Source organism: Bactrocera oleae, chromosome 6 (genome assembly GCF_042242935.1).
Source record: "Bactrocera oleae isolate idBacOlea1 chromosome 6, idBacOlea1, whole genome shotgun sequence".
NCBI lineage: Eukaryota > Metazoa > Arthropoda > Insecta > Diptera > Tephritidae > Bactrocera > Bactrocera oleae.
The window spans coordinates 10,083,462-10,103,065 of NC_091540.1; the positions used below are offsets into that span (position 1 = coordinate 10,083,462).

Sequence of the window (19,604 nt, forward strand, 5' to 3'; positions counted from 1 at the left end):
TATGAAATTCTATAAAACTCGAAAATCAGTGCATCCGACTCACTGCTATTTCATTGTTACGTCGTTAATCCAGTCTAAAATTTACAGTTATTTAATATTTTCTGAAATTGGAAACTATTTCGAATGGAATTTCTGAACTCGCTTTTTTATGAATGCATGTTCATTCTATTCCAAACCTCTAATTTGCTTACTTTTATACTTACATAGTATATGGTATATGTATCAGAAATTTATATCTATGTACATATATAAATACTTACATACTTATGTAGGCAGTCGAACGAGTATATCATTGCGCTGTTACAAGTATGTATGTATGTCAATTGAGAACCGACCCCATGACATGCTTATCTATTGCCACTTTATGTACATAAGTACATATAAACTTTTTGTGCAATATACACACATATCTGTATACCATATATGACAACATGTATTGCATGCAACTTTCAATTAATCTTATTCATAGCATTAAACATTGCATATAAAAATCTGTTACTCGATTGCACAAATGTTTCTTGTCGGTTTTTTGTTTGTCTCTTCGTGCAAGTGCACATTTGGTTTGTTAAGCACTTACATATTATATATCTAGTACATATATATGTACATGCAAGTGCCATGAGTTAAATAATGTTCATAAAATATTTGTATGAATGTATATGTATGCAGTATGTTAAGTTTATGTATACATTAGGCGTGTTCACTATTAGTTTATAATGATAACAAAAGATTAAATTGAATTTTAATTTGGCCTTTGTTGTTTGTGAAATCGTATGGTTAAAGAGAGAAGAGAAGATAGTTCTATTTTTAGATCCAAAATTAAGTAAAATATTTTTTTTCATTTGTAGTACTTCCTTCTCAACTAGTTCCAAACTGATTCCAAAAAAGAACCATATGGCTTAACCTAGAATAGAACAGTACTTTATTTTAAGCTCTAAAATTAAGAAAAATATAACTTTTTCAGCTGTAGTACTACAAATAAACAACTAGTTACAAACTAGTTCCAAAACAAAGAACACAGCATGGTTTTGTTTTAAGCTCTAGAATTTCGAAAAAAATGTTTGTCAGCTGGAGTTGATGTACTTACACCAGTTTGAAACTAGTTCCAAAACGAGTTCCTTTTTTATTTCAGCCTAGCTGTAATATTCCAATTCTTTTGTTGTAAAAACAAAGAAATCATATAATATTTTCAATAATCAAAAGTTTTTTCAACTTTAAAAATGATCAAAAGTGGATTTTGAAACAACAAAATAAACGCAGCAAACATTATTAAATATTTTAAACTCGTTATTTATCATTAATTTTGTGAAAATTGTATAAAATATTTAGTTAAACGGAAATACGAAAGCTTTTTATGACTTTGTTAGGTTCTCCAACAGTTTAGTAACTAGTTTGGAAATAGTTAGTAACTACAATAGCTTGGAACTAGTTTCTAATATACCAAGGTATTTATAAGTTAGTAGGGATAAAATAATGTGACTGCGGCTAACCAAAAGCTATTCTACCCTTAACATGTATATTCCTTATTTTATGGTATAAAGGCATATAAAAAGATATTTATCTTAATTTTGATCGGCCAGTTTGTATGTTAGTTATACGCTAAGGAGCTTCGATACAAACAATTTCTTCGGATATTGTAGCGTGGCCTTGAATAATAACCTATGTCTAAGTTTCTTGAATATATCTTTTCAAATAAAAAAGTTTTCAATACAAGAACTTGATTTGAAACGATCAGTTTGTATGACAGCTATATGCTATAGTGATCCGATATCGGTGGTTCCGACAAATATGCAGCTCAATGAAGGGAAAAGGACGTGAGCATAGTATAAGATCGATAACTCAAAATCAGAGGAACTAGTTCGCGTATATACAGACGGGCATGGAAAAATCGACGCCACGCTGATCATTTACATATGTTTATATTTTATAGGGGAGACCATACGAAGTTTTCTTCTGGCTGTCAGAAACTTCGTGTCAAATTAATAGACCACGTTTAAGGTAAAATTACAATATTAAATAAATTCGTTGCTATTTAAGCACATCCCTAATGTAGCTTATGGCAATTGGTATATTTTTTACATAAGAATTTCTGCTACAATTAAGTTTCTCATTCATGTGTCATTATTATCGCCGAAATTGTAGGCAACATGTGCAAATATTTACAAGCTTATCGAAGTATACATACAAAGACATGCCATAGACATTTGTGTAGGCTCATAGATCGGCGTGTACATAAGAAATGACGATCGTGCGGCAAGTTTCAATGTTTTCACACTCGCGCCGCGCACAAATATTAGCTTTACTGCTGCAAGATCGGTTGAAATTTGAACTAAATTATTTTTTTTTTTTTGCTGTTAACTTTTCATGTGCAAGCTATTTACACGCGCTGCACTAAGCGAATGGTGCATACATACATATGCACATATATGTATATGTATATCTAGAGATTTCGTTATGTGTATATACTATGTACATATTTGCTATGTCTGTCTGCCGATAAGCGCATTCTATGTAATAATCATTAACGTTAACATACATACATATGTATGAACATACGAAAATACCTACAAGTATGTAAGTGTGTACAAACATTTGTATGTGCATTTCTAAAAATCTACAATTTTTATGCAGACTTTTTACGCCTCGAAACGTCAGTTGTTCTTGAAACTTCAGCCTAGCCGGATCACTGGCGCTCCTCGCGCTCCAACGTACTCGCTATTCATGCCGGGCAATGTAAATATTTATAAAAGCCAGCGAACTGCCTCATGATGAAGCAAAAAATAAAAAATAAAAAAAAGACCGAACAAAAAACTCTACAACAACAACAACGCGACCACATTTTTTACATAAACAGCAAAGCAAAAACCACATAGTTGTTGTTGCTATGCATTGTTGAAAGGTCAGGTGCTGATAAGTCGTGAACACTGAAAATAACAAGACGAGAAACAACAACAACAACACCAGTAGCAGTGCCGACAAGCTAGCAATTCAACAGCGATCGCGTCAAATGTATGAATGTTTACAACAACAATAGCGTCAACAGCAGTGCCATACAAATAGCGAGCGCTAGCGCTACTTTTGCATTCATTCAACCGTTGAATTCGTAAACACACATACGCGCGCTCATACATACTTGTACATATGTGCGCTACGCCGCGATCAGTTAAATGGGTAGCAGTGCGGTGTGGCGCGCTGTCCAGCGTCGTCAAGGGGCAAAGCCAATCGCAGCGGCAAGGCAGATACAGGCGCGTGACGCGTTGTGGTGTGGCAAGGCTTGGAGATTTGTTTGGGTAAACACGTACGCTGACGGGACGCGGCGTCGCTGTTTCGGGTAAGTGTTTTGTTGAAAATACAAAAGTGATTTTTCCTAAGATTTTCTTCTACTGTTCGTATTTGTTTTCTGACTATTATTTTTGTGCGGCTTTTTTTAAAATTTTTTCAAAAAATTATTTCTATCAAGTCGTGACACAGTGTCATGATTGATTAGTGTTTGTTTTCTTAACATTTATTTTTAGTTCAGCAAACGGCAGGAAAGTGTGTGTGTTTTTTAGTACATTTCAAAATTTTCAATTTTCAGTTTTTGTGTTTTAGTTCGAAAGTAATTTCGTTAGCTGAGTGGTTTTTGAAATTAAAATTGCTATAAAAAATTTAGGAAATCAGTAGTTTCGAAAATTAGTGTAGATTAAGTAACACAATTATTTTTAAAGTGATTCGCCAATCATAAGAAATTATATACATGTATGAACATACATATGTACATAGCTTGAAATTGTTGAAAATGTTGTGTTTACTATAAAAAAAAAATTTCATATGCCAAAATGCGATATTCAATCTTTGACTTTAACTATTATCCACATTTTTATTTTTAATTTCATCTGTTTTTATTTCTAAAAAAAATTACTGTGATTTAATGCAATATCTGACTGAAACCTTCGAAGATGACGTTGGGTCCTATTGACCACCTAAATAGATCGCATAAAAATTTTCTTTTACATGTTCTAATTGAAATTTTTATGACCTTTCTTCAACAAAATAATACAAACAAATATTAAATATTCTTAAAAAATGCTGAATTGTTTTAAATTTATTTCGTGTTAGTTAGGTCACTTACTAATGACAATTCGTTGGTTTCGCTTATTCTTTTTAAAGAGCAAAATAAAACTGTGCTGTAGAGTTTGCATTTTTCATAAAATTGTATCATTGAATTTTCGGAAATTTAAAACAGGGAGTAAAGTCTACTGAGAAAGCAAGTTTTTTAGTGTCGCGAAATTAAAATGACTGGGAATCTGAGAGAACTTGATAGATGTGAGTCATATTAATTTTAAAGCTGTAAAGCTCTTGCCGATATTTACAATTTTGTAAGAACTCAGTTTGAGTTTATGGTATATGCAGATCTAGAATAAATAGATCTGCTTACAGCTTAGTTCTATGCGGCAAAGCTTTTACTCCCAAAAAACAGGTTTGAGGTTAGAGCGGACCTTGCAACTATGCATTCTAAACCATTTTTAAGTTATTTAATAAAATTTTCAAAGTTTATCGTTGAAAGTTTACATTTATAAACCTATTGCCCGTATTATTCAGATATAGCGCATACTATGAGATATTTGTAAAACTCTTTCTTATTGAAAACATATGTTTTTAAAATAATTTTCATATGATATAACTGAGTTTTTGGGCGGTTTACCTTTCACCCATGATATACAATGTTCTAACTCAATTTTTTTGTGTTATACTTGCACTTTCGCGAATCTCAGTTTAGTTCTAAGAGGTTTGATAGTATTTTGGAGTTAAATGTAAGCCGTCTATTACATTTAACATTCATTTATGATATATTGTGCAACTAACTGCAAAAATTTTATCTCATAGAGCTGGTTGTGTATCACACAGTGGCTAAAAACTCTGTAAAATATATATTAAATAGAGTTACTCTATATATGGTCGTAAAGGTGGTGCCTATGGGAATTTTAAAAACTTCTAGCTAAGGTTTACATAAAACTAAGAACAACAAAAACAGCAGTAAATAAAAACAAAAGGTTTTAGCGAGCATTTCACGTGCTTATTTGCATGGAACTGTCGGTGAGCTGAAATAAAAACAAGAAAAAACGTTAACTTCGGTTGCGCCGAAGCTATAATACCCTTCACAAAAACAAAGGCCCCTTACAAGAACTTAATTCCGAACGTTCAATTTGTATGACAGCTATATGATATAGTGATCTGATCTGACCAATTTCTGTGGAGAATAATTTGTTGCCTTAAGCAATAACTCGTGCCTAATTTCGTGAAGATATCTCGTCAAATAAAAAAATATTCCATGCAAGCACTTTACTCCGATCGTTCAGTTAATATGGCAGCTATATGCTATAGTCATCCGATCCATACAATTTCTTCGGAGATTAGATTAATGCTTTAAATAATAATACATGCCAAATTTCGTGAAGATACCTCGTCAAATTAAAGAGTTTTCCATACAAGCACTTCGTTCCGATTGTTCAGTTTGTATGGCAGCTATATGCTATAGTGATCCGATATCGGCGGTTCCGACAAATGAGCAGCTTCTTTGTGAGAAAAGTACAGGTGCAAAATTTCAGATCGATATCTCAAAAACTGAGGGACTAGTTCGCGTATATACAGACGGATGGATAGACGGACAGACGGACGGACAGACGGACGGACAGACGGACGGACAGACAGACGGACATGGCTAAATCAACTCAGCTCGTCACGGTGATCACTTATATATATACTTTATTTGGTCTCCGCCGTTTCCCTCTGTGTGTTACAAACTTACCCTGTTCAGGGTATAATAAATCAAGAATGGAAATAATACAACAAAATTCAAATGAAATTTGCTGTTAAATATAACAAAAGTTTAATTGAAATGAAATTAAATATGCTTCAATTGTAGTAAGCGGGTCTCGAAAATGTTGCACGAACACACAACACATACATATGTATATGTAGAGTACATACATACATATATGTATGGTATATATGAAGGTATATGTATGGCATATATGAAGGAGTGAAGCAACATGTGCCACATTGCGCTAATATGCGACACTTTGTAGTGCTGTGAGACCGAGTGTGAAAAGTATGTAGAAAAGTCGACAGATGACGAAAAGAAATGCTAATGATTAATGCCATTCAAAATTGAGTTGTTTCACGGCACCGGAATGGAATACTAAACCTAATGGAGTGTATGTAGAGGTCATTGACAGAGAGCAAAAGGCTGCGGTGGCACAGTGTAAGAGTACATGAACATACATGCACATACTATATACAGTGGCACTTAAGTACGCTTGGTTGGGCTGTTAAATAGTTTACTGGAAAAAGTGACAGTCATCCGGTGTGTGCGCACACTCTTTGTTATCTGACTTTAATATCAGTGTTGGCTGATCACACATACATATGTGTATAGCGCTGCATAGCGTTCGAGAGTCGCTGTTGTCTGTAGTTTTCCTAGGCACAAATCAGATTTTGTTATGCCGAAAAACCGCTGTAGCATGGCAAATCACGTGACAAAGCAGATCTGCATACATATTAGCGGTTATACACCTATATATACTATACATACATACACGAAAAAGTGGAAATAGCGCGCTGGATTTTATTGTTGCGTCTTTTAAAAAGTCATATCACGCTTCCGTTGAACTTTCTATCGCCCGGCAACCATCTTTATTATTTACTTTTATTATCAGTTACCCTTTCTCAGTTCATTTTTCATGCAATCGCGCCGTAACACATCTTATCCAATTATGTTCGGCGCGCACATAACATACATACATATTTGACAGATACACACACAAAAAACAAACAAATAAAAACACGCATAATTATCTGTGTGTGCATGAGTTGTCAATTTTTCTAACACATTGACAATTTCGCGGCTTTTATTATAGTTTTTTCTTATTCATGCCCCAACATTACCTGCGCCTTTTTTCTAGTTCTTAACTGTTTATAAAATTTACACCTTTTTTCCTCCACATGTAATTAAAATTCTGTGATAGTTTTCACTCGACATCATCCGGGTTTTTATACTCCATTTTCATTATTTATTCCGCGTCTGTTTCTGTCTTTGCACTCCTCTGTCTTCAACGCTCTTTCTAACTACCTTGTTACTTTCGCTTCCTAGTTTTTTAGCAGGCGGCAAACGCCGTTCATGTTCATGTGTTCTTGCGTTTTTTGTTTTTGGAAATTATTTAGCATTATTTTCGAATTGAGCATATATTGTTTTTTAATAGAAATTCCTAGCTATTTTGCGTACGAATTTGGCAATTTAGAAGCGGATTTGTCGTTGCTGAGTCACCAAGAATCAATCAGTTGAAGTAACTTTTATGCTAAAAAATTATCTGAAATACATTAAAGTTGCGTGATTCTATTTAAATAATCATTATACAGTAGCTTTCGAAAGTATGTAGCACGTTAAATAATTTCTATATGCTTTCAAATTGCTTAGTTGTTTGAATAAACGGGGTTAGGTTACTGTAGTGTATTAGAAATATTATTTTGGTGACAAAATATGAATTCTTTGCAAAAATAAATAGGGTAGGCGCTATGCTAGCAGTGTATTAGAAAAGTATGTGGGTGTATCAAAATACTCAGTTCTCTCAAATTTGCTGTAAAAAATTGCACCTCTTTCGACTGTCATAAGAAATTCAACGACAGATATGGATATGAACCTGGAAGCTAAAAAAAATATAGTAGAAGATGCCGATTAAATTTTATAGGAGTCATACTCAAACTCAAGTTGAGAAACACCGCATGGCAATTGACTATCTTAGACTTTCGATCTCGATTTGGGTAACCGCATTTTATGACAGCTTAAGCGCAAAGGCTGGGTCACAGAAATAATTTCTTATGACGAAAAGTGTATGTGGAGCTTCTGGTTTTTTCTAAATACTCCATATATGCACTTAGATTTTATTTGACTGCGTTTAATTATATTATTCTAGTATATATTCTCTGACAGTACAGTAGCCGATTATTGTGGCTTTTAGCTCAGTTTGCGAGATCTCTTGACAGTGCTTAGGCATTTTTCTTCAACAGGAAATTTGTAAATAATTCTGAGTTTTGTTGCGTTCGGGCTTCGATTACACGACCGACTCGCTTTATATGCAGAATTCGCCGAACATTTTGCACAAAAAATGCAAAATATTTGAAATGAGAACTAAATTATTGATTGAGTTATACTAACGGGTTATAGCTATAGATCTGCACACATTTTATTTCAGCGTAACTCAAAATATTTATTTTCTTTTGTAAATTAAAATTTGACTGGTAAAGTTACTCTGAAATGAACGAGAGATGCATTACCAGACTCAATAATAACACAACTCTCCATATCTGAATTTAAGCTGGAGTGCAAAACTGTATAACTCCCTAATTGCATTACTAAGGCTTATTTGAATAATATCTCACCAAAAAAAGGCAACAAATATAAAGGATAAGTTACAGAAAAGCATATCTTCACCAAAAACAATAAACTTCGCTGAAATAATCAGAATTAACTCAACTACAAAATCTGCTTATAAATTATGTTAATTTGACTAAAAGGCCAAAATGCCCATAGACACGAACACGAACCAGCACGGAACAATTGAAATGTAAGTAAAAGCACTAGCACTCACTGGCTGCGCAAAGACAGAAAGGCATTTATTTAATGAAATTATGTATATTAAAAATAGCTAGAAATTTTCAGCGAGCAAATCACAGACAATCGACAAACAAACCAGCAAATTTACAATCTACAAATCAACAAAAGAAGTGGAAAGGGAAGGCGTGGTGGAGGAAGTAGTTTGTTGAGGAAAATTTTATTGCGACTGTTGCGAGTATGCATTTTTGACGACTGAAGTACGCTAACTACTGATGCTCAAACTCAGCACACTAAAAGCTACGAGGTACTTAGCTTCTTCACTTTTTTCTACCCCACTTTTTTGTTCCATGAAATTTGCTAATGTAAAACAACATTTTGTTGAGAATTTCATACTTTTAAGCCGCCATGCCATTAAAGTTGTCAACACTTAAAGGTTAGCGGCTGAGTGTTTTTCTACTTCTTAAGTTGAGCCATTGCCTTAACACTACTCTTGAGTATTGCCAACTAGTTTGCGCTCACACTCACTAACGCGCGCCCTTTGAATGGCGTGTTTATGCTACGAATTCAGTTTTAACCGACGAACTGCGGCGCTGAAGTCAAGTGTAATGCAAATATTTTAAGTTTTTAATGTAATTTACTTACGTCGAAGTTGAACATTAAGACGTTCTATTTTAAGTGAGTTAAACAATTACTACGAAATGTTGTTGTTAATGGACGCTGTATATTTATTGACAAATTTTGGCGTATATCTTTACGCATTGTGTATGATATAATGTCGGTAAGTCCGTGTGTCTACCAATTCTTTGACCCTGAGTTGAAATTTCGCCGCGACATAAACTAAGCTTATGATTTTAAGGCAATCTCAAACTTAGAGTTTCGAACAGACATCAAATGATAGTATGGAAACCCAACAAGGGCTTCGGTGGAGCCAATATTTGAAAAATGATAGTGTGGAAATCCAACAAGCGCTGCGCAGGAGGTTTACAATTTGTACGGTTTTTTCACGAAAAAGTCGTAAGCGTTTGTATATTTTATTTTCAGAATAGTTGGCTTAACAGTTTCGCTTGAAAAGTATTTTGCATAAAAAGCTGAAGATATAATTGTCATGAAAGGGGCCTCTGACCCCTAAACGAATAATTGGAGGAATAAAATTGAATTAAATTGAAAATGTATGATTAATGCCTAAAGATTTTAAGGTTCTTTGGATTTGTGGAACCAAAGAAGTAGCTAAGTAAAAGTAAATCTCGCTGTACTACTGCTATCAAGGATGTTTTGGTTATCGTATGATTTTTGTACGAAAATTAAAAAGGGAAGAGTTTTCCGAACTTTAGCTTGGCGCTTCAAGTTTTTTATGTCTTCTGAAAAGTTACAGACCTTCAATTTCTCTCAAAAACTGTTAAAAAAAACGACGTAAATTTTTTTACTGAACTTTTTTTAGATACCTTAATTATAAGAAGGGTTAAAAGTTTCGGTTGACAGTTGATACTGCAAGCCACTCTAAAACTTTGCAAGTTTGCAGCCTTAGACCGCAGATTATTTCAGCAACTTTTCATAAAAATATGTGCTTGAACAATGCATTGATATTACCTTCAAGATATCTTTTCACATTATGGAGATGGCAAGTTTGGCCGAAAAACCTGTCAGAATTCTTATAGAAATAAATATAAGAATTGTGGAAATAATTTTTCAATGTAATTTGATACAGCCATATTATTTAGAATTCTAAGAAGAAAGGAAGCTGTACCCTTTCAGTTGTCGCTCCATTCAATGAGCCCCAATACCCATATAAACTCGTTTTGCCAAGCTCATTTGACCGCTGTAATAATTGCAAAGGATGAGCACTCTTCAAATTTCATTTGAGAGCTATCCTTAGGGCTATTCAACTGCTTTGCTTGCTTTATGTGCTTATTATTAAATATCAACTAATAAGATTGCGGAAGGATAACAATAGCACTGCTGTTTTGTGGTGGGGTTGAGGAGCGGATATATATTATATACTATATAAAGATACACACCGCCATGCCGCTGCTTAAGCATTGAAGTGTTTATCCTTGCGCATTAATAAAATTTAATTTGTTTACAAAAGCTAAGAAAAGGAGGTAGAGCGGCCGAAGACATAGAAAGAAGGCGAGACAGAAGTAAAGCGCAGTGGCGAGCTTAAGAAGCGAGCTGAAGGGATGAAAAAAATTGCAAAGATATCAAGAAATAAAGCGTTTGAGCAAACAAAATAAATAAATATGTACGAAAAGAATTGAAGTAAAGAAATAAAAAGGTAGGAGAAGCAGCAGAAAAACGAAGCGAACAACTTCATTTGAGAAATTGAAACATTTGCACCGTTAAACTCCCCGAACGCTAGGCCAACAAGTGCACGCCTTGCAACCGAGCTCTTAGCTAAACCACCGCACGGCAGCGCAGCGCAATCTACAAGATTTTATTTACACCTTCTGTGAAAATATTTACACTTCAGAAGGCTGTAGGCGGCAACGAGCGCAGCTGTGAGTAGAAAAATGAGCAACACCTACGCGCACATACATGCATACACACCAGCACACCTGACCGATTGGGAGCGGGAGTTGCACAAAAGCGTACCAACGCAGCCTTGGAGGCAGGCAAGAAGCAGCGTAGGCAAACAATTGAAAGTAGATTTCCGGCTTAAAAATTGAAAAATTCCCAAAGGGAAGCTAAAAACTCATAATAAGCCTGGGGCGGAGCGTTATACAACAACAACAAAAAGGAGGTGAAGAAGATATGGCAGGTTTGTAAGCAGCGTAAGCTGGTGGCAGGTAGCTTTCGGTAGTTTAGTATAAAGTAATGACAAGTGTTGGCTGAAACGAGGAGCATGGAGTGTTGCCTGCAACGAGATGCTTCACAGCAGCGGAGCACTGTTAAATTTATGTGAAAAGAATATAGGTATGTGAATATGGAAAAAATTCGCTTTGTATCACAGGAAATAGGCAAAAGGCATGGCAAAGTGCCAAGCGGCGATTCAACCAGCGCCTCAACATACCAACTAGTCAGCGCGCATTCGCAGCTCTTGCATTTGAATTTTTGAAGGATATCTGCAAGTGAGTTAACAGTTGGAAATTTGCATGTGTGCACCAGAACAAATAAATTTTTGTGCATTTCTTCACCAATTGCTAACGGTTTTTTTCTGCCTCGCCGCTTGCTCAAGCATCTCATTATCTGCCTTAGCTATTTTAAATTTATTTCCCCCTCGAGGAAGCGTGCAAAAAGTGAAATCATCAGACAAGCTTGTGCTTAGTGCTCATACTTAGTATTTTACAAAGTTGGATTTTTTTTTTTAGAAATTTTTTATGTTTTATTTATTGGAATGCTGTAGTCAAAGGTTGGTGGCATACTTAAAGTAATCGTATGTGTGCTTGTTAGAGAGAGAGAGAGAGTGAGAGAAGTTTTTCTGAAGTAGCAGGTGTGAGCTGAAGAGAGAAGAATAATTTATCACATGAGTAGTTACGAATGCGTAATTTGAAGTAATAAAAGTGTCTACTATGAAGTGCTTAAGTAGTAGGAAATATTTATGATTGTAGAAAAAGAGGGCTGTAACTTTAAATAATATTTTAATATGTAGTTAAAACGAGGAAAAACGCTAACTTCATTTAAATTGAAGCTATAATACCCTTATCAACTAAAAAAAAATTCCATACAGGAACTTGATTTCGATGGTTCAGTTTGTATGACAGCTATATGACGATCTGAGCGATTTGTTCGAAGATTGTAGCGTTGACTTGGACAATATTTCATGTCATATTTCGTAATCATATTTATCATATAAAAAAGTTTTCCAATAAAGAACTTGATTCAGTTCGCTCAGTTTGTGTGACAGGTATTTGCTATAGTGTTCCGATTTGTACAATTTGTTCACAGATTGTAGCGTTGCCTTCGAAAATATTTCATGTCAAATTTCATGAAGATATCTAGTCAAGTAAAAGAGTTCTTCATAGAAAAACTTTATTTTGATTGTTCAGTTTGTATGGCAGCTATATGCTATGTTATTCCGATATTGGTGGTGCCAACATATGAGCAGCTTCTTACAGAAAAAAGAACGTGTGAAAAGTTTCAGATCGATATCTCAGAAATGGTGGGACTAGTCGTACACTCAAATAAAATTAATTAGACGACGACTTATATCTAAGCTACAGAATTTCCTACACGGTACTTCATTTCTTACTATTTTAAATCATTATTTGTAAATGAAAAAAAAAATTTTTTTTCTTGAGAAGCCAAAATTTCTCACTGGGCATTAAATCGCCTGCCGTATACCGCATTCAAATTTAGTCATTAACACATAATCAAATAAATAACGGGAAAAAAATGCACAATCATTAAAGCAAACATTATTAATATATTTTTAATGCCGAATAATTAAAAAATTAAATGTATGCCTTTATCGCTGCTCATTAAACCAAAGCAAAGAAAAAATTAAATGCAACAAAAAAAAAACAAAATTAAATAAAATAAACAGAGGTAAGTGTGAGCATATTAAGTGTAAACGGCAAATATTGCAAAAATGCGATATAATTCCATTTTATCGACAAATAATTGCAATCCCATTAGGGACGAGCACACGGGCGAGCTGGTGCTGCTGCACTGCGCCAATTAAGCGTGCTTTACGATGCCACGCACACATACAACACCACAGCGCAGCTTGCGTATGTAGGCACCGTCGGCATTTGCGCGACGCGTGAAATCGTGCTCATTATGTAAATGCGAAACTTAAAATATTTAATAATAATTGAGCGTGAAAATGCGATAGCGGCGACCTATGTGACACGCATGCCCCTTTCACACACATATAGCTGCGTATGTATGAATGTATGTGTGCGTGTGTGTGCCTCCAGCTCCTTTAATTGCATTACAGTCGCACATTCATGGGTTAATTGCAGGTCGCTTCACAAACGCACACACACACACACGGCAAAACATGAGAGCGGTGCATAGGCAGATCGAGGGACAGACAAACGGAAGCGCTGGACAAACGCAATTAAACAGTAACCGCACACATGTGCAGCAGCCACTGCAAGCCAAAGCCGCCTTGTTGCAAGTGTGTTAGCGTGCATTGTAGTTGTTGTTGCTTTTTATACTTTTTTCGTCCTATTGTCCTTTCGTTGATGCTTTCGAGTGCAAGGCAATGTTGTTGGTATTAATTTCAACTTATTGAGTTGTCGCTGCGCTTTTTTTGCTGCAACTTTTTGTGGTCTACTTTATTGTACTCAGTGTGTGTGTGTGCGTGTGTGGTGCACTCAATTAAGCGTTATATAGATTTATTTAATGATATTTTTAAAGGATTTCTTTTGTGCGCATGTGGGGATTACTTAGAATGCTTCGGCGGGTTAACTGGCTTTTGCTTTCAAGAAAAATCGTGCGTTAAAACTCTATAAATATTAAAAAAAATTTAATGGGCTTTATTCTTAAAGCGAGTTGACATAGTAAGGCACTTACTAGCTTATATCCACAACAAAAAATAAACATGTAAAATAAAATGCTGGTATTTTTTGTAAATAATTGACATATGCATGTACAGCGTCTACCAATAGAGATGACGTGATTTTGACAGCTAGTGGCGGCCATGTTTGTTTACGGATTTGTGTCAAATTTTTTTAGTGTCTCAATACGGCTTGCCATTTCATCATGTTACATTTCACCTTGGTACAAGGCTTGGAAATTGCTTAAGATTATAATTACTACAAGTACCTATATTATGAATGGCATTAAACTGTCTGCATAACAAAAAAATGTGGAAAACGGTTGGCCTCAAGGGCCATCCCTGCAACTTCCCTCTAATTTCATACGCTAACGTTCAAATTTCGCTTTTTTCACTGCTTTTGAGCTCTTCAAAATTTTTCAATATCTCGCAAGTAAATCAACCGATTTTGACCCGGTTTGCGGCAAACGATGTGTTTCTTCAAGGTTTAGAACTGATTAGTTTTTGGTGTCGATCGGTCAAGTCGTTTGGAAGAAATGATTTTTCAAAATTTTTATTTTTGAGATTTCTCAAAGTCTACTGGTCCGATTGGGTCCAAACTCACACGAAATTCAAGTGCAATGAAACCCTTTGGAATGCCGTTTAGTTTATTCAAATCGGTTGAGCCGTTTAAAAGTTATAAGAGGGTCACATACATCCACACATACATACAGACATACGGACATCATCGTAGAAATGTTCGGGGAAACTTCCTCGACCCTCAAAACGTCGAGATCTGTTGAAAACTCGATTTTTGCAAAATGGGGTGAAACAATATCTTCCCGATTTTTAGAAAATTTTCAATTTTCTTAGCGGGAAGTTAAAAATATAAAGAACACATTTGGTCAGATTTGAGAGTTTTATTTCATTTTAACATTATGTCGTTCTTCTTGGTAAACCCTATATCTTGCCTTACTTTTAATAAAAAAATATAAACATTTTAAATATTATAAAAATTTCTAATTTTGTATTTTTGAAAAATTTATTTCGAGTTTTTGAACGGTAAGTTTGGAACTTAAAGCAGATCGAAAATTTGATTTCTCAAATATTTAAATTTTTTTTTTTTTTGAGAAGCTTGGGTCTCTGTGCTTCAATTATGGTACAAAAAGTACGCATATTTGCCTTGACTAATCTTTTTTCTATAGTCAAATAGATCTGTTTAATATTTCCGTGCCTGGATCCATAGTAAATGGAAAAGCTGAACTTTTCTTGCTTCAAGAGGAACTGTAGTCGTAATGAAGAAATTTTTTGGCCTAACTTAATTATTGAGTGAATCTGTCTTCTTTTTGCTTCTCTTGGATTACTTACAGAAAAAATGTATTGTCTGAAGCCCACTTTATATGTAATAATGGTCCTTTATTGATTTTATGTGATCTTATGGGAATTGATTGCTGAGCGAAGAGAGACTACGAGAAAAAGTTTCGTATACAAGGAGTTTTTAACTCCCACAAGAGATAGCGCTTGCTCGTCACTTTGAGATTAACCCATAAATCTTGTAGAAGCTGTAAGGCCCAAAATCACAAATATAAATACCAATCCTCGTATTTGCTTAGTTCTTTGAAAAAAACTAAAACTTTCTAAGAAATTTGGGCCACATGTGTTTAAGAAATACTAACCAAACGTCATATTCTAGTCCTCACTGACTAGACTTTGCTATCTTACCATGATTTCTTTATATTTTCAAAGCGTCAACAACTTTTTATAGTTACAACAGCAAAGTCATAAAGGTCTCGACTGCTTATACCGACAATTTACAGCTCATTTACGAGCACACAAAGAACTCTCAGTAAGCTAGATTCTAACCACTGACAAGCAATGACTTAAAAGACAGCCAAAGTAGGCACCAATTATTTGTTACATACACAGCACAAAAACTGTTGAAGATAGTGTTGCTTCATTACTGTCATTGTTGCGAAACAAAATAATTTTGGTGGTCAAAGTAATGAGTCGCCAACGGGCGGCTCTGTCGCGTTGCGGTCACAAGTGACAAAATTGTGATATATGTACTTGCAACTGCATTTGTCATACAAAATTTCTTGCTGTCTCATTTGACCACTTCCGCTGCTTTGCTTGTCTTTTGTACGCTCGTAACTTTTTAGCTACAATTGTGTTGATGTTATTGTTGTAGTGGCTAAATCGTTGCACAGTTGTACCGTCTTGAAACGGTACTCCACTATTGCTAGCAATGCTGTTGATATAATATTTAAGAGACTAGAGAAAAAGGTTGCTCTGTGGTGCAGCTCTTGACAAAGAATTTACAGCGCAGAGCAATAATAAAGCTATACAATTGAATTCTATACAAGAGAGGACATATGTAGATGATTAAATTATTATGTCAGTCTATGAGATTTCTACTAGTTGTTTGTTCGATTCGCTTTCCAGTTAAAACTGACAACTTTGCATACATTTACAGAATACTTTGAAACGGTTTTGTTTATAGATATTAATAAGGTTGGGTCAAATTTTGTTATATGACTTAATTTAAAGCTTCTGAGCTTTTTAGATCATGTAATAAATTTTAAACTTATAATTCGAATAATCTCTATAAATACTAGATAAAAATATTATTTTTAATTGCACCCTTTTTTAAGATATATTTTAAGTTTATTATATAATGATATTATTACATATACTTATATCAATTTGTTTTCTTTTTTTTGCAGTGAACATCTTTAAATTTGAGGTAGAGTTCCATGTGAGGGTTGAAGTTATGAAGAACCCCCGTAGCAACTTCTTTTATTCTATGTTAAATTTACTGAAGAAAATTGATATTTCTTTTGGAATGCACTCTCAAAAGTCATCGAAAACTATTGTCCGTATAAGTGCAGATCCTGCGACCTCTGCAGCTTATATAGATACATACTTTTTATTCGAACAGAATAACTAAAATTTAATTACCTTTTTCGTTTACCACATTTTTATTTAGTAGAAACCAGGATTGCAAATATTGCTTTAAAACAATTATTAAACTAACAGTTTAATCATTTTTCTTTTTTGTAATCCCAAACTAAATTTTTATTTTGTAAAACAGAGTTAACAATTTTTTTATTTATTTAGTAATTCCAAATATGGGATTAATTTATTTTTAATTTTAACATTTTAAATTTTTAATCCCAACATCGAGATTTAAAAATAAATATTTAATTTTTAATCCCAAATTTTTGAATTAACTCGCTTACGCGAAAGTTTTTCTAAATTCAATACTACCGTACTTCATAAGAACTACAACTTTTATTATTTAATATCTATGAAATCACCAAAATGGTATCCTTTAGATCCACTGATACAAAGCCGTTAATTTGGGTATAGCGCTCAGATTACTATTATTTGCGGTAGAAGTGGTATCCATTCAAGTCTTTCAAAACTCGGTAAGGTTGTTTTTATATTTTGCAAAACTACGTTTTTTGTGACATAAAATATTTTAAGCTGAACTACTAATTTCAACCGTTGATGCTACAATCGCGTTTGTTTTAATAAATTCTTTGCATGAATTAAAACGAAAAGCAGTTGTTTAAACTTAGCGCTTCACACTCGTAAAGCGTCGAGCTAAAAGCTTTTGGGATCGTTTGATCTCTACTTGAATATTAAATATTTCTCTTTTTAAATATTAAATATTTCACAATGTTATAAAATCATAACAAAAGAAAAAATAAAATATTTATTAAAAAAATATATGCCGTACACGATTCATACGCTAAAAGTTGCTAATCGTTCTATTTGGCGTGTTAGGCACACGCTAAGCCGAGCGTGTAGTCGCTTTCGAAAAAATATCCTCATACTTTATTAATATTTTATGCAAGAGGTCCTTAATATTGTATCTTCATGTAATGCCTGGCGTACGACCTAGTTCAAGCTAAGCTTCCTTGTTTTTTATTGAACATAATATAAATTCTAGTGAAAATTATATTTTTGTTAATAAAAATAAATGCGTATTCTTTTCGGCGTTACTTATTTTCTTAATCGGTTTTCTGCTATTAAATTACCGTTAACTTGACCGCTATTATCTCTTTAGAAAGGAGAGTAGGAATATGCTGTTTCTTCCGAGAATAGTCTATAGATTATATATGGTAACAAAGTTGCTGTACATTTTCAAAATATCCTGCTTATGCTATAAGCACCGCAAAAGTAATAAAGAATATTTAGAAATATTTTTGAAATACTTAAAATTAAAAAATAAATTGTAAAAGGTCTACAGCTTAGTAGTTCGTAGACCTTGAGTTACCTTAGTACTACAAATACAAAAATGAATTGTAAATTGTTGGTTACTTGCTGATGAGTTCTGTATGAAGTAAAACGCTCTAAACATATCTTAAGGCGAAAAGCATAGTGGAAAATAGAGCAGAGTTGCAGAGAGATTAAAATAGTAAGTGATTTCATATGTCTGCATATTCATTGAGTTCCCGCTGCTTAGCCTTTGTAAAAGTATTTTTTTTATTATAGCTCAAAATGAAATTTTTGAAATATGAAAAAAAATATATGTATATATTAATATAGTATTAAGCCCTTAATATCTTCTTACAAAAATGTATAAAGTATAAAAAATATGTTGAAATGTATAAATAAATTTTTGTAAACTGAATAAAAAATTTTTGTGAAAAAAGAGTGGAAGATCTTTTAAAAAAATAGTGGTATATATATCTCGGTAAGTACAATAGTTACATACAATGACTTACTGATTAAAATATATAAGATTTATGATACATTGCCGATTATTCGCTGCAAAAGGCTATGCTGACGTCATAATAGCGAAGGCTGCGTACAGTTTCTCTTTAGATGTACGGCGAAGAAAAGAAAGGGTCTTCTGTAAGCAGCTCTCTCTCAAGTTTAGTTTTAGTCTACGGCTTGACCATAGTGTTTTTCAAGCAGAAGTGGCTGTTATTAATTTAGATTACTGCTCCAGAGTGCAGCTTTCTTCAGGGAGATGAGCTTTCACTCCGACAGCAGAGCGACGATACTAACGCTGAGCTCGCAAACTGTACGCGCAAAGTTAGTCAAGGAGTGTTTGTCCTCACTAGAAATACCAACAAGCTAATCGCTGGAAACTGTAATGCCGATGAGCTAGCAAGACGGGGAACCCGTACTGCGCTCACAACAGAGTGGGAACGAGTCGCATCTTCGTTGATATCTTGCGCTCTAGCACTGAACATATGGACTAAGTAGCCTTTGAGGGACAGAGGCTAAAACATCTTTGGCAGTCATACTTTCGGCGGACCAGGAGACAAAGCTGAAACTGAAGTAGAAACTGAACAAATTTGTGATCGGCTCAAAGCACTTTGTAAGGGTCTTTATACTGAATTTAGGTTCTGTATGATGTATGTTCTAGGTACCACAACGGACCGGCGTTAGTGAGATTCCTATTAGGATCGATAATTTAACCTAACCTAACCTAACCTAACATAACCTAACCTAGCGCGAAGCATCAATAGACCGCAGAAAGTCTGCTGCTAATAACAATTTGGAAAATTTACTTATATATAATTATCGTTTCAGAAATAAGTAGGTAAAGGATATTGGAAATCAATTTATTCAGAT

The 19,604-nt window shown here is 34.2% G+C and overlaps 1 long non-coding RNA gene across 1 annotated transcript; it reads left to right on the top strand.

Annotated features, from left to right (window-relative positions):
* The first annotated feature begins 2,635 nt into the window (after window positions 1-2,635).
* Window positions 2,636-18,680, top strand: LOC118680574 (uncharacterized). Its single transcript, XR_004976160.2, has 2 exons — window positions 2,636-3,331; window positions 16,736-18,680. It is a non-coding gene; the product is annotated as an uncharacterized lncRNA (long non-coding RNA).
* The last annotated feature ends 924 nt before the right edge of the window (window positions 18,681-19,604 follow it).